A 13,939-nucleotide genomic window follows, 5' to 3' on the forward strand; every position below is an offset into this window, starting at 1 on the left:
ATTTTGATGACTTGTGTCACTACTGTCATTAGTTTCAAAATTTTTTAAATTTCTATCTTGATTTCATCATTCACCCAAATAGGAACAGGTTGTGTAATTTCCAAGTATTTGTATACTTTTGAGATTTCCTCTTGAAATTGATGTCTAGGTTTATTCCACTATGGTCGGAGAAGACACTTGATATGATTTTTGATTTTTTTAATTCACTGAGACTTATTTTGGGGGTTATCATATGTTCTATCATAGTGATTGTACCATGTGCTGACGAGAAGAAAGTGTATTCTGCAGATTTGGGATAGAATGTTCTGTAAATATCTTTTATGTCCATTTGTCCTAGAATCCAGTTTAAGTCAAGTGTTTCTTTGTTGACTTCTGTCTCAATGACCTGTCTAATGCTTTTAGTGGAGTGTTGGAGTCCCCATGAGTATTGCTGTCTATCTCTTTCCTTGTGTCTAGTAACATTTGTTTTATGAATCTGGGAACTTCAGAGTGAGGGGAATATATATTTATGTGGTTATATCTTCTTGTTGAATTATTCCTTTTACCATTATATACTGATCTTCTTTGTCTCTTTTTACAGCTGTTGATTTAAAGTCTGATTTATTTGATATAAGAATAGCTACTGGTCCTCACTTTTGTTTACCATCTGCCTGGAAATTTTTTTTCAACATCTTTACCATATGTCCAGATGAATCTTTATGAATTAAGTGGATCTCTTTAAAGCAGCAGATATTTGGGTTATGTTTTTGAAAGGTGGTCTTACTAATATCCTATCTAACAGAAAGAAGCAAACTATCAACAGAAAGTAGGAGAAATAAACTCACAACACAACTACACTTTGTTTAATTGAAACACATGTGGCCTAACTTGTTATCTCTGAATTCTTTCTTGGCCTTGAAAATGTTCCTGAGCAGACAGTAGGAGTGTGAACTTCCCCTGCTTCCTCAAGAAGAGACAGTACTAGATACCTCCTGCTATCAAGAAGAAAGAAGAAACTAATTTCTGCTATCAATCTGCTATTTGAGAAACAGAAAAAGCCAACACAGCAGCTTCATAGCTGCTTTTGTTATCAGTCCCCTGAGGCAGAGAAAAAAAGCCATTTATACCTTTTAAAAGCACCAAGCAACTTTCCTTGCAGCCAGACATTTCTTTTCTGCCTCTGTGTGTCATGGCCTCTCTCTCTCTCTCTCTCTGTTTCTCTTCCTTCCTTCCTTCCTTCCTCCCTTCCCTCCTTCTTTCCTTCTTTTCTTCCATCCTTCTGTCTTTCCTTCTCTTTCTTTCTTTCTTTCTCAGAAAAACAAATAAACTTTTACCTTTATATATGCTAATCACTCTCTGAGAATTTTTTCTACCCTGTATACGGACTTCACACCCTACCAGTTTTTTTCATCCATTCTGCCAATCTGTATTTTTTAAGTGGGATATTTAGGCCATTTGTATTTAAAGTTATTTTATTCATGTGTGAGATATTATTCCAGTCATCTTGTTGGGTTTTACTTTATTTCTTTGTATTCTCCATTGTGTTGCTGTTTTATAAGCCCTGTGAGTTTTATACTTTTGAGTGTTTTTATACTGTTGAATATGAACCTTTTATTTTGATATTTAGGACTGCTTCAAGTATTTCTTAAAGTGAAAGTCTACTGGTAACAAATTCCCTCAGTGTTTGCTTATCTAGGAAAGGCTTTATTTCTCCTTCATTTATGAAACTTAGTTTTCCAGGACACAAAATTCTTGGCTCAAATTTTTTGGTTTAAGAAGACTAAAGATAGGACCTCAATCCCTTGTGCCTTACAAAGTTTGTGCTGGGAAATCTCCTGTTAGTCTGATAGGTTTTCCTTCATAAGTTATTTGACATTTTTGTCTCTTTGCCATTGGAATTTCTTCCTTGACATTGGCTTTCCTTCACATTGGCACAATGAATATATGCCTTCCTGATGTCCTTTTTTTTTTTTTTTCTTTTTTTTTCTTTTTTATTTTTTCCAATTTAATTTTACAGAATCAAAGAGTCTAACAGTATATCTTGTTAGATACAGTATGTCCTCATAATGTATACATTATTTCTTGTACAATGATATGAAATAATATGGGAAATATTCATGATAAATTATTAAGTGAACAGTGCAAGTTAAAAACAATAGTTTCATATTTTTTTCCCCAGCCCCCCTTTCCCGAGTCAGCACCTTCAAGTGTTACCACTCCCCAAACGGTGCGCAATGCACTCATTGTGTAGGCATACCCCCATCCCCTCCCCCACCCCCCACCTCAGTCTGATGTCCAATTGGTGTCGTTTCCAGATTTGTATTTAGGTGATGATCAGGGAAACCAATTTTCTGGTGAGTACATGTGATGCTTGTTTTTCCATTCTTGGGATACTTCACTTAATATAATGGGTTCCAACTCTCTCCAGGAGAACCATAGAGATGTCGTATCTTCATCATTCCTTATAGCTGAGTAATATCACCCAGGTGTTCTTTGAGCTTCTTGTGTCTGGATGTCTCAATCTCTAGCAAGACCAGGGAAGGTCTCCTCAATTATTCCCTTCAATAGGTTGTCCATACCTCTTGCTTTTTCTTCTTCTCCCTCAAAAATACCTATTATTTTTTGGCTTGGGTTTTTTACATAATCAGATGCTTCTCAAAGATTGTGTTCCTTTCTTTTAATTCTTTTTTCTGTGATTCTGTCTGACAGGGTTAATTCAAAAAACTTCCCTTCAAGTCCTGAAATCTTTTCTTCAGCTTGGTATATTCTGCTGTTTGAGCTTTCAACTGAATTTTATAAATGTATCAATATGTCTTTTATTTCCAGAAGTTCTGTTTGATTATTTTAAATATATCTATCTATTTAGTAAATTTTTCATTCATGTCCTTTATTATTTGGACCCTGGTTACTTCTCCACTGAGAAAGCTGTTCCTTCTTATTTTTGACTACACTTTCATTTGAATAAAACTTTTAAAGCTTTTTATTATTTTTTTTATTTATTCTTTTTTACCCCCACTGAAGAGTGTGTCTGAGTTGTGTGTCATGCTTGTTTGTTTAGCTTTCACTTGGGATACTTTCCAGGAGCCAAGGCTCTGTCTATATTCCTTGGTTATTGACAGTCTTTGTGCAGTGAGCAATGCCATTCTCAGATGCCAGCTATGGTAGAAAAAGTACTAGGCTGCAGTTCAACCACCAGGCCAGTAGGTGGCACTTGTGTAAGAGCTGGCTGCAGCAGTAGTGGATGTGTGCTTGGACTCAGTTGGTCTAGTGGTCATGTAGCCTGTGGAATACTGCTGTCCTAGTTCCCTGCTCAGCCGTAGTGGGGAGGGGTGGGGAACAGGCAAAGCTGGGCAAAGCTGGGCTGCCAAGCTCCATCATACACCCCAATGATAGGTGTAAGTACCATCCTGGTGAGGGTAGTCAAGGAGCTTGTGTTGAATTTCCCCACATTATCTGTCAGGAATTGGGGGAGGGAGAGGAGGAGTGAACCAGCTCTCAGGCCAGGTAGGCAGACACAGCTCTCTCTCTCCCCATCACACTACTGTCCTGAGACTCCTGAATTTCAGTTCAGACAACTTTCAGTTCAGATAGACACTGTCTTTTTCGTCCAGGACATAATGTAGCCACAGGCCTCAGAAAGGGCCTGATGTACAGGTTTCTGCCCAAACTGATTCTGCCCAAAAGTCCTGAAACGGGCAGCTTTTGGCTTGCCTGTACTCCACTACAGGAAGCCATGGCTTTTGAAAGGAAAAGGCATAAGCCCTACTCTCCATAGAACTCTGGGTGTGGTAGGCATGTCGTTGGGGGTATAGCCACTCCCAGTGCCCTAGTTTGGGCTCCTGTCCCACACAGGAACAGCTGTGGCTGTGCTGGCAGCAATGAGTTGGCGTGGGGGGGAGGAGGAAGAGAAGACTCTGAATGGAGGAGAGCTAGCTCTCTGGTCTCCTTTGTCCCTAAAGGGCCCTCTGGCTTACTGTACTCGCCTCTCCCCTGGAAGTGGCCTGCCCTGATTGTCCAAGCTCTGGGAATTGCACAGTTCCCCTGGGACCCACCAGCCTTCTGAGGCTACTGCAGTTCAAGTGTGTGCTGCAAATTTTAGCTGTGGAGCTAGTGATGTGGAAACCCAAGAGCTGAGATTCCCTGGTCAGAACACCTGCAAAAAAACACTGCCTCTCTGTGAAGGGAAGGAAATAAGCTGCACCCTCTATGCAAAACCCAGGTGCAGTGGGCACAGTACTTCCGGCTTGGGACTAGCCTGGGGTAGGAACACTCTGCTGCCCTATGGACTCTGTTCTGCACCTACATTTCCACTGGGAGGGGACAGACAACTTTGGATCATGAGCAAGGGGCTCTCAGGTGGAGGAGAGCACATGCTCTGTTTTCTTTTGTCCCAGAAAGCATTGTGGCTCACAGCACTTTCCTATCCCCTAGGAGCAGGAGAATCCCAGAGCTCTCTTGTGTCCCCCTGGAACCATGTGGGTACTGCGGAATATTTCTGTGGGGTCCAGTGAGAAGAAGACAGAAGGGCTGAGGCTCCCTGGGCAGGACAGAGGCCTACAATTGGTGCACCTTCAGTATGGTGCCTGCTGTCTCACCTTGGGTCTGTGGTGGGGGGAAGCAACCCTGTGCAGGCTGGCAGCCCAGCACTCTGTTCTTAAGAAGTTCTCAGTTCACTGCTGGTAGCAGCACTTGGACTCACGAGGGTAGAGGGGCTCTCCAACAATTCAGGACCTGGCTGTCTGCCACAGGTGCAAGGGAAAGACAAATAAACACCAGCACCTACACTTTCGGTAGGACTCCAAATTTTCCTGGGGTTTGATCTCTGCCAAAGCTTTGCTCCTTCTTGTTCTGCTCTGCAACGGGATCTCTGGTAGGTTCTGGCACTCTTCCCTCAGTATTCCACCTGGGCTAGGCTTTCTCACCTGAAAGTTTCTCTTCTGTCTGAGATGATCTGGTGACCAATGTCTCTAGTCAGCCATCTTGCCAGGGTTTTCTGGTAAGTAATTTTTAATTATTTTTAGAGCTGACAAGTTATTCTGAATGTAAGCATGGGCTCTGAGCTGCTGAAAGATTTGGGAGCCTTAAAACATCAACTTATAAGTAATAACAAGGAGGTTGAAAATTCATTTTAATCTCTACTGCCACATAGTGGTACAATATAAACTTTATCTCAATGTGCAGTTTTTGATAACTACAAAAAAACCCAACATTTTCAACCAGAGTTTTGATGTCACAGATATGTTGATTCTCTACTTATATAAATATTTTATACTGTATTGTGCATTTTTGTGATTTTTCCCTGAGAAGGCACCAATGGTACAACCCATTAATCCCAATTCTGTCTTTTTCTTCTATACAGCATAATTTTCCAATTTTTGTTTTGTAGTATTGTCTTCTGTCTTTGGAATATTAAGTGCATATTGTGTAGCTAACCATTCTCTTCCATTTCGAGCTGATGGATATCATTAGATCTGAGCAGGCTTCTTTTGTAAACTATTTGATTTCTTTATTTATCCCTTACTATCCCCATTTCCTTTCCTTCTCCATATTCATGGTGAAATCTTATAAGTCAGTTCACTTAATCCTGACTAAGATGTGAATCACACCTTGGTCCAGCTTATCCACATTGTATACACTACCCACCCATTAGTCACTTAGTAGCTAGCTCTGTGGTCAGATCAACTGTAATGGTCTCATGGTACTTGTGTTCAAGTAACTCCTATTTTACTTAGTAATGGCCCAAAAGCATAAGAGTCATGATGCTGGTGATTCAGATGTGCCAAAGAGAAGCCATAAAGTGCTTCCTTTAAGTGAAAAGGTGAAAGTTCTCAACTTAAGGAAAGAAAAAAAAATTGTACACTGAGGTTGCTAAGATCTACAGTAAGAACAAAACTTCTATCCATGATATTGTGAAGAAGGAAAATAAAATGTTTGCTAGTTTTGCTGTTCCACCACAAACTGCAAACATAATGACCAGAGTACATGATAAGCACTCAGCTAAAATTTAAAAAGGCATTAAATTTGTGGGCAAATGACAGGAACAGAAACATGTTCCCATTGGCAGCAATTAGATTCAGTATTATTCCAGGTTTTAGGCATCCACTGGGGGTCTTAGAAGATATCCACTATAGATAAGAGGAGACTACTTTATCTGCTACTTTGTATCCTTTAACCTACATCTCACCATTTCCTCCACCACCACCCCATTCCCACTCCCAGTAATCACTGTTTTATTCTCTATCTCTGCATATTTAACTCTTTTTTAAGATTCCACAAATAAATAGGATTATGCAATCAATATCTGAAAAAGCCTATGTCTTGAGGAGCTTATGGGAAGTATACATGGTCTCTAGGCCCATAGGAGGACGTGGCTTAGAAGCATCAATAAACACTTCCATTTAGAAATGAGCAAATGTTGCATGATTATATGTATTGTGGGTTTTTAAGATTTAGTAGGAAAAAAACAGAATGAGTGATCTCATTAATTGTTTAATATTGATTATATGTTGAAATAACATTTTGGATTTATTGGGTTAAACAATAAATACAACATATTTAAATTAAAAAAAAAAGAAATGAGCAAATGTTGATTTTTGATTTGGAGCAAATATTGGCACCAGAGAGAATCTTCCTCTAGAAGGCAGGGTTCATATGCCAAGCCACAATGGTACTAAGGCACAGTGGAGCTAGCTATCACACCATAGGACAAAGAAACCTAGTCACAGCATAGTATGGAGATGTCATAGACACTGCCATCACCATGTAAGGGTTAAGGGTACCGGTGGCCCTCTGAAAGCTCACTGAAAAATCACTGACAAGATCCAGATTATTTGGAGAAAATGGATACAAATTTATTTAATGTGTATACATGGGAGACTTCAGAATGAAGACCCAAAAATAGAGTAGAAATTATCCATTTTTATGCTTAGGTTCAACAAAGTGTGGACAGCTGTGTAGAAATATGACTGGACAAAAAGGCTATGATCTAATGCCAACAGACTGAGTGGGGAAACCCAGCAAGACCTGTATGTCTGTATTCTTCTTGGCCTCTGTGAGTATGCATCCTTTCCTTCTGGGTGCAGGGCAGGACCTCTCTGGCATAGGGGTTCTTATGACCTAGATCCAAAAAAAGGTAGTTAAATCATTTCTTTACAGCCAGTTTTCACATAGAATAATTTTAGGTCTTATAGTTGTCTTTCAAGAAAAGGGGTTCTGGTTTTTATGACCCAACTTGGGGAAGAGAGATTCCAGTTTCTATGGCTGGCCTTGGGGGAAAGAATGGAACTGAAAGACAGGAGGATAGAAAAGTCAGAGAAAAACATTTGCTTCTGAGGCTGCTTCTGGGGTCTTTATTTTTGGGTACTGTTTTCTGAGACCCAACACCCATTTCTACACTTTTGAAACAGAAACAGAAAGGGGAAGTGAATATGAGAGGCTGCATAGACTGTGGGCATGAATGTAACTTGAAAACCTGGTTAATTTCTAAATCTTTCAAACTGTTTCAACTGCTGCTGTTCCAGAGAGAAGCCACATTGTATAAGGTGCATTTTTCTCTCAAATATATTTGAATAGTTCCAACATCCTCATTTTGTTTGGAGATTTTCCTTACTGAGTTGAAACTTGCAGTCATATTCTTGTGAAAGTTGTCAGCATGAAAATGAGTCACAATGCTAAAAAAAAAAAAAAAAAAAAAGTTCACAAATACACCTGAGGAAGGTCATGCAGAGAGGGTTCTTCTCATGCTTGTATGCCTAATAACAAAAATGATCAAAAAGACTCTGCAAAACTCAAGATGTTGAGAAAGGCTCATGGGGATAAGATCACCAGGGCTTAGGGACCCCATTTCTGAGGCCATGGGAGGAGAGGATGTGGAGGAACGCTGCCTGAGCAGGAGCCGGAGATAAGGGAAGAAGTTAACTGCCTAGTTGGGGGACATTCCAGCAATCTGGAGATACAGCAAAGCAGACTCCCACCTTAAAGCCTGAGGGGCCTCATGCCTAAAAAGCCATGAAGCAGCTTGACATGAAAGCCACCCATGGCTGTAAAGGAAGACTGCAAAATGTCAGCCTGGGAGAAGGGACACCAGGCTCCAACTCTTAAAAAGCACCAGGTTGAGTTCCTTCCCTCCCCTTTCTCAGTAGAACGCCTCAGTTAATGGGGAGCTAACCTCCCAATAACAAGTACTAATCTCTTTGTTTTTCAATTGAATGGTCCACAGCTGCTGAGTTCAGAGATACTACCTGTACATACCTTAAGGTGTAGTTGTGCTTAGTAACGAGCTATGTGTTCCTGCTTCTATAGATAAAAGAGTAATTAGCTAAGACATCTTGTGACTATTAGGGGAGACTTGAAACTTCTACACATTGTAACCCACGAGCTTTTCACATGAAATTGTTGTAATCTATAACAAGGGAAAGAGAATAAAAAATGGGTGCTAGATTTCAGACAGTACCACCTGGTTCACAGGAATGCTGGTGGTCCTCTGATCTCCCTACACTCTTTCACCTTACTTTTTTTTTTTTTGGTATAAAATGAATATTTATTTACAATGAGGAGAGAAATAAAAATTATACTTCATTCTTAATAAGACAAACATTAAGTGTTTTCTTTTTTGCATGGTTGATCAGAATTCAGAATTTATGATTGTAGTATTCTACAGTATATGCCCCCCTAAATAAAATAATTTTAATAAATTCCATATTACATGACTTTTTTTTTTTTTTTTACTTCATCTTGTTATGGGGGATACAGAATTTCAGGTTACATACGTTGCTCCTGTTCCACCTTTCCCCCCAAGCCAGAGCTCCAGACGTGTCTGTTCCCCAGGTCGTGCGCATTGCACCCATCATGTAGGTATATATCCCTCCCTTCCCCACCCCCCCTTCCCGAGTCAGCACCTTCAAGTGTTACCACTCCCCAAACGGTGCACAATGGACTCATTGTGTAGGCATACCCCCATCCCCTCCCCCGCCCCCCACCTCAGTCTGACATCCAATTGGTGTTGTTCCCAGATGTGTATTTAGGTGATGATCAGGGGAACCAATTTTCTGGTGAGTACATGTGATGCTTGTTTTTCCATTCTTGGGATACTTCACTTAATATAATGGGTTCCAATTCTCTCCAGGAGAACCATAGAGATGTCGTATCTTCATCATTCCTTATAGCTGAGTAATATTCCATGGTATACATATACCACAGCTTACTAATCCAATCATGTATTGATGGGCATTTGGGTTGCTTCCACATCTTTGCTATTGTGAATTGTGCTGCTATAAACATTCAGGTACATGTGTCTTTGTTAAAGAATGACCTTTTTTCCTTTGGGTATATGCCCAGTAATGGGATTGCTGGGTCAAATGGCAGGTCTACTTGAATCTGTTTAAGATATCTCCATAATGCTTTCCACAGGGGTTGCACTAGTTTGCAGTCCCACCAGCAGTGTATGAGTGTTCCTGTCTCTCCACACCCACGCCAACATGTGTTGTTTTGGGTTTTTTTGATAAAGGCCATTCTCACTGGGGTTAAGTGATATCTCATGTGTCCATGCCTTTGTCTCTCCCATCTTTTGCAGAGCACACTGCCTGCAGACCCGGTTATATCAGGGGTGTGGCAAACCCCTGATAAAAGACCATCACAACCTTACACAAAAAGTACTTCTGCAAAGACATCTTGCTATTAATCTTTGTAACCATGAATAATTATTTCAAAACAATTTTGTAATCATTTTTTTCTTTAAAAATGTGTCTTCCTTTACCTCCCTGAATATGTATGTATAGTTTACTACATCACCTGTATTCCACTGCAATGCTCTATTCACAAATAAATATATTTTTCTTCTACAGAGCCTCTTTCCATTTGTCATTTAGGTTGACATTCTGCACATATTTGGCACAGACTTACTGACATCCTGTTAAAACTGAAACCAAGATGTGTCTATCCATCTTCCTGCCCTCAGACACAACTCAGTTTCTAACATTGCCTTTGGTAACACTAAGTATTCTCATCTGGTGAAAGAAATTCCACTGAATTACTGTTGTCATATTTTAGGCTTAACTTGTTTAAAAATTTGGTGAGTATAGGGCCAGTGTTGTGATAGTCTTTTGTGCCCTGGTAACTCCTTTGGATTATTTTTAAAGATAAGGAACATTGAAGACTTAGTTTACGTCAATCCCACTTTGGAAGTCTTACAAGAATTCACTCATTTTAATGGAAAATGACCCAGTTGACTACCAGATTTCCCTGAATTCTGTATTTGGTGTTCTACCAAAATAAAAGGCTTATGAAGAAAAAAAATAATGTTCAAGTCAGTGACAGCTAATATTATGTCTCTGCTGTTGTCTATGGCTGGTACCCAAAGAGTGGATTAGCTTCTATCATGTCTTGGAGTCTGGGAATATTGTTAAGAGATAAATACTTAGAAATTTGGAGAGCTATTCTGGACTTTCCAATTAGGCAATAATTTTGGATGAAGGTTACTCTTATTAATATTGTGAACCATTTCTTTCCAGGAACAGAGAGTGCCACATTACTCATTTTTAATTTTCTTATCTACATAATAGAATCAGTTAGTGATACACCCATACATTTGATATTATTTGCCACCACATTTCTGTATGGTATGTAGATCTATGCATGATCATGCATAGTCTGTAATTTTTTCCTAATTGCAGAAAATTTAAAAATCATCCTTAAAGCAACGTATTGGTTAAAGTCCAAATTTTTCAGTCTGTGGATTCTAAACATATTGTCAAAATTTGTGACATATAAAGAGAAGATAGGAGATAACATCGTATAACAAACATCTCTGAATTTTTGCTATAAAAAATGACAGCCTCTTTGCTCTCTTATTAATGCCTTATGTGGTGATAGGAAGGTATAACTGTAGACAGAGCTTGTGAGATACTGCAAAAAGAGAATAAGTCTCTAATGCTTATAGAAACTTATCCAAAATTTATGTTTGACTAAGACTGGAGGTACACACAGAACAGCTCCTAAATCTCTGCCTGTTTCATAAATATTTGTTAATCAAAACTCCAAAGGTCAAGAGCTACTAAAGAGAAAATCATATACCAATAGCAAATGCCATTTGCCCCTCAATAATTGCCATAGTATAAGATAATTTTGTGTGGCTTATAAAGGGCAGCATTTATGATACATGATTCTGGGATTTAGGTCTGTAGTTCTAAGGTACACATGGCATTTTAAATGCTTTCCTTCATGTAAGTGAATATCAACACACACACACACACACACACACAAGCACACACACACACACACAGAGCCAGATTAGAATGTAGAGTAAAAGACATCGGGAAAGGAGGGTGAGATAAGAAAGAAGAGACATTGAGGACATTAGGAAGGAGCAATGACAGAGGGCCAGAGAGGACAGGGCAGCATGGAGGGAGGAAGACTGACTTTGGTGGAGAAACCAAAATGCTCCTTCTAAGTTAAAGCAGACTGGAAGGTAAGTGATTGTTCAATATCAACCTCTTTACAGATGTGGGAATAAGGGCCAAGGAAGGTGAAAAGACCTTTCAGAATCATGTGGGGGATTTTCCAAGGTGGTCTGAAAGAAGTGGAGGACTCAGATAGCAGCTGGAGGTCAGGGAGGTAAGAGAAAGTCTAGAAGTCAGGGCTGGAGGGGGAATGAGAGGCGGGGTATAAGGCTCAGGGCAATGGGCAGCACATTTTTTACCTGAAATCCAATTTGGATGAGGAAGACATTTGTCAGTTGGAAGACAGAAAGTCACTACACTTACTGAGAAAAGAAGTTTCCTAAAATCAAAGATCAAACACCAGCTCTGCTAGTCAGAAGTTCCATCTCCCAGTGAAATGATGCTTCTACCATTTCAATTGTTAGCAGTTCTCTTCCCAGTTGGTGACACTGAGGATGGTAAGATTCACTCTGGCAGCTCCCAGCACTGGTGCATGGATCTTGGATAAAAGCATGCTGCACTTACCCAGGTGCACTTGGACATGAAGGGTCTGAGTCCTGCTGTCTCCAGCCCTCTTTTCCCTTTCTGGGTGTTGGGGCTGGAGCCTGAGACACTGGGGGCAGTCAAATGTGTCAGGCTTTATGTGTTCTTCAGACTATAGGTTCTTGTTCTCTGGATCTTTCCCATTTCCATTCTCTCTCACTCCCTCCTGCTTCTCCCTTTCTCTTCACAGTCTTGTTCTTCTACTCTTCACAGCCTTCCAAGGACCAAACTCTTTCCATGTTATCCAGATCTCATCCTTTGCCAACAGCACCTGGGCACACAATCAAGGTTCAGGCTGGTTGGATGATTTGCAGATTCATGGCTGGGACAGTGACTCGGGCACCGCAATACTCCTGAAGCCCTGGTCCAAGGGCAACATCAGTGAGGAGGAGTTTGCTGAGCTGGAGGAGCTATTCCAAGTCTACTTTTTTCTATTTACTCAAGAAATACAGGGGTATGCCAGTGAATTCCAGCTGGAATGTGAGTCCAGTCCCCTGAACTGCAAAGATTCCCAAGGACATTCTTCTCTCTCTTTTTGCAAGCTGCCAATCCCACTGATCTTTCTCCCTTCCTTTCTGCTTTACCCAAGTGCATGCACACACCCTTCAAGAGAAGTCTCTCACTGACTCCACACCTCCACACTATATTCTAGATTCTGGCTGCTTCTGACTCTTCTCTGAGAGATTATGGCTTCCTGTTGATAACCAACTCCTGCTTTATCTTATGTGGACTTTGCTCTTCAAGGGCTCTTACTTTTGCCCTGTGCCTGAGTGACCTAGAGTGTGGCTTCCTCCTCTGATCTGTCTCTTCAGTCATCTCCTCTCTGTGTACCCTCTTGCTGTGGTCCTCTGGCTCATGCTGAAATGCTGCTCTCTGGAATGCGTCACGATCTGCCTCCCTGCTACCCCACTTTTACCATATCCCCCATTCATGACATGCACAGCTTTCCCAATGCTCTTCTTTCTGAAAATCTCTACGTACTGTAATTGGGGTTTGGTTCATCATTTCACATCCAAGAACTTAAACCCCTCAAATCTAAAATCCTAGGTCCTTTTCTCATGCCTTTCTTTCTTATTTGTGTTTAATAGCTTCTTCTATGTTTTCCTTTGACTGAGACCCCTTTGAGATCCAGGGCATAGCAGGCTGTGAGCTACATGCTGGAGCTTCCATAGTAAGCTTCTTGAGGGGAGCTTTAGAGGATTGGATTTCCTGAGCTTCAAGAATGATGCCTCTGTGCCCTCCCCAGGGGATGGCAGGAGGACACATCAATTCTGCAGAAGCATCATGAAATATCAATATGTCATTGATACTGTGAAGAAGCTCCTCTTCAAGACCTGCCCCTGATATCTCTTGGGCATCCTCGATGAAGGGAAGGCAGATCTGCAAAGGCAAGGTTAGTCTTGCTCTGTATTTCACTTCCCACCACCTCCTCTAAGCTCATGAGTAGGAAGTGAGGACAATGGCCTTTCAGACAGGAGTCTCCATCCTCCTTTTTTGCTGGCAAAGTAATAAAAACATCTCTTTCCTCCTTCCTCAGACCACTTGTCCTCATCTTGATTCAGCCTTCTGGACAAGTGGCAGAGCTTTCAATAACAAATTTGGCATCCCTTGTTTGGGCCATGGCTTCCAGGCAATATGAAATATGAACAAGTCTGTGTCAATGGAACAGGATTCCAGTCTTAGGTCCCTGTCAGCTTTCTCACACAGCCTGGGTATCCTCCTTAGGTCTTCCCCAGGCCCATCCAGCCTAAAGCCCCTTGACAACCTTACAGCCTTCATGAGACTCACAGCAAACCTGAGCTTAGGGTTCCCCCTAGTGCTGAAGTGGCTGCAGCAGTCATGGACTCTAACAACATTCAGTCTGCTTAAATTTGAGACAGGCCAAATGAAGAAAAATAGGCCAGACTATGAAGTCTGGAATAAATACCTAACTCTTCAATACAGAGACATTAATATACTCCACAAGCATTAAAAATAATCAG

At 40.8% G+C, this 13,939-nt stretch overlaps 1 pseudogene; it reads left to right on the top strand.

Annotated features, from left to right (window-relative positions):
• Positions 1-11,811: 11,811 nt before the first annotated feature.
• On the top strand, positions 11,812-13,355 carry LOC138390345 (T-cell surface glycoprotein CD1b-like; annotated as a pseudogene).
• Positions 13,356-13,939: the final 584 nt, after the last annotated feature.

This window comes from Eulemur rufifrons, chromosome 8, assembly GCF_041146395.1.
Source record: "Eulemur rufifrons isolate Redbay chromosome 8, OSU_ERuf_1, whole genome shotgun sequence".
NCBI lineage: Eukaryota > Metazoa > Chordata > Mammalia > Primates > Lemuridae > Eulemur > Eulemur rufifrons.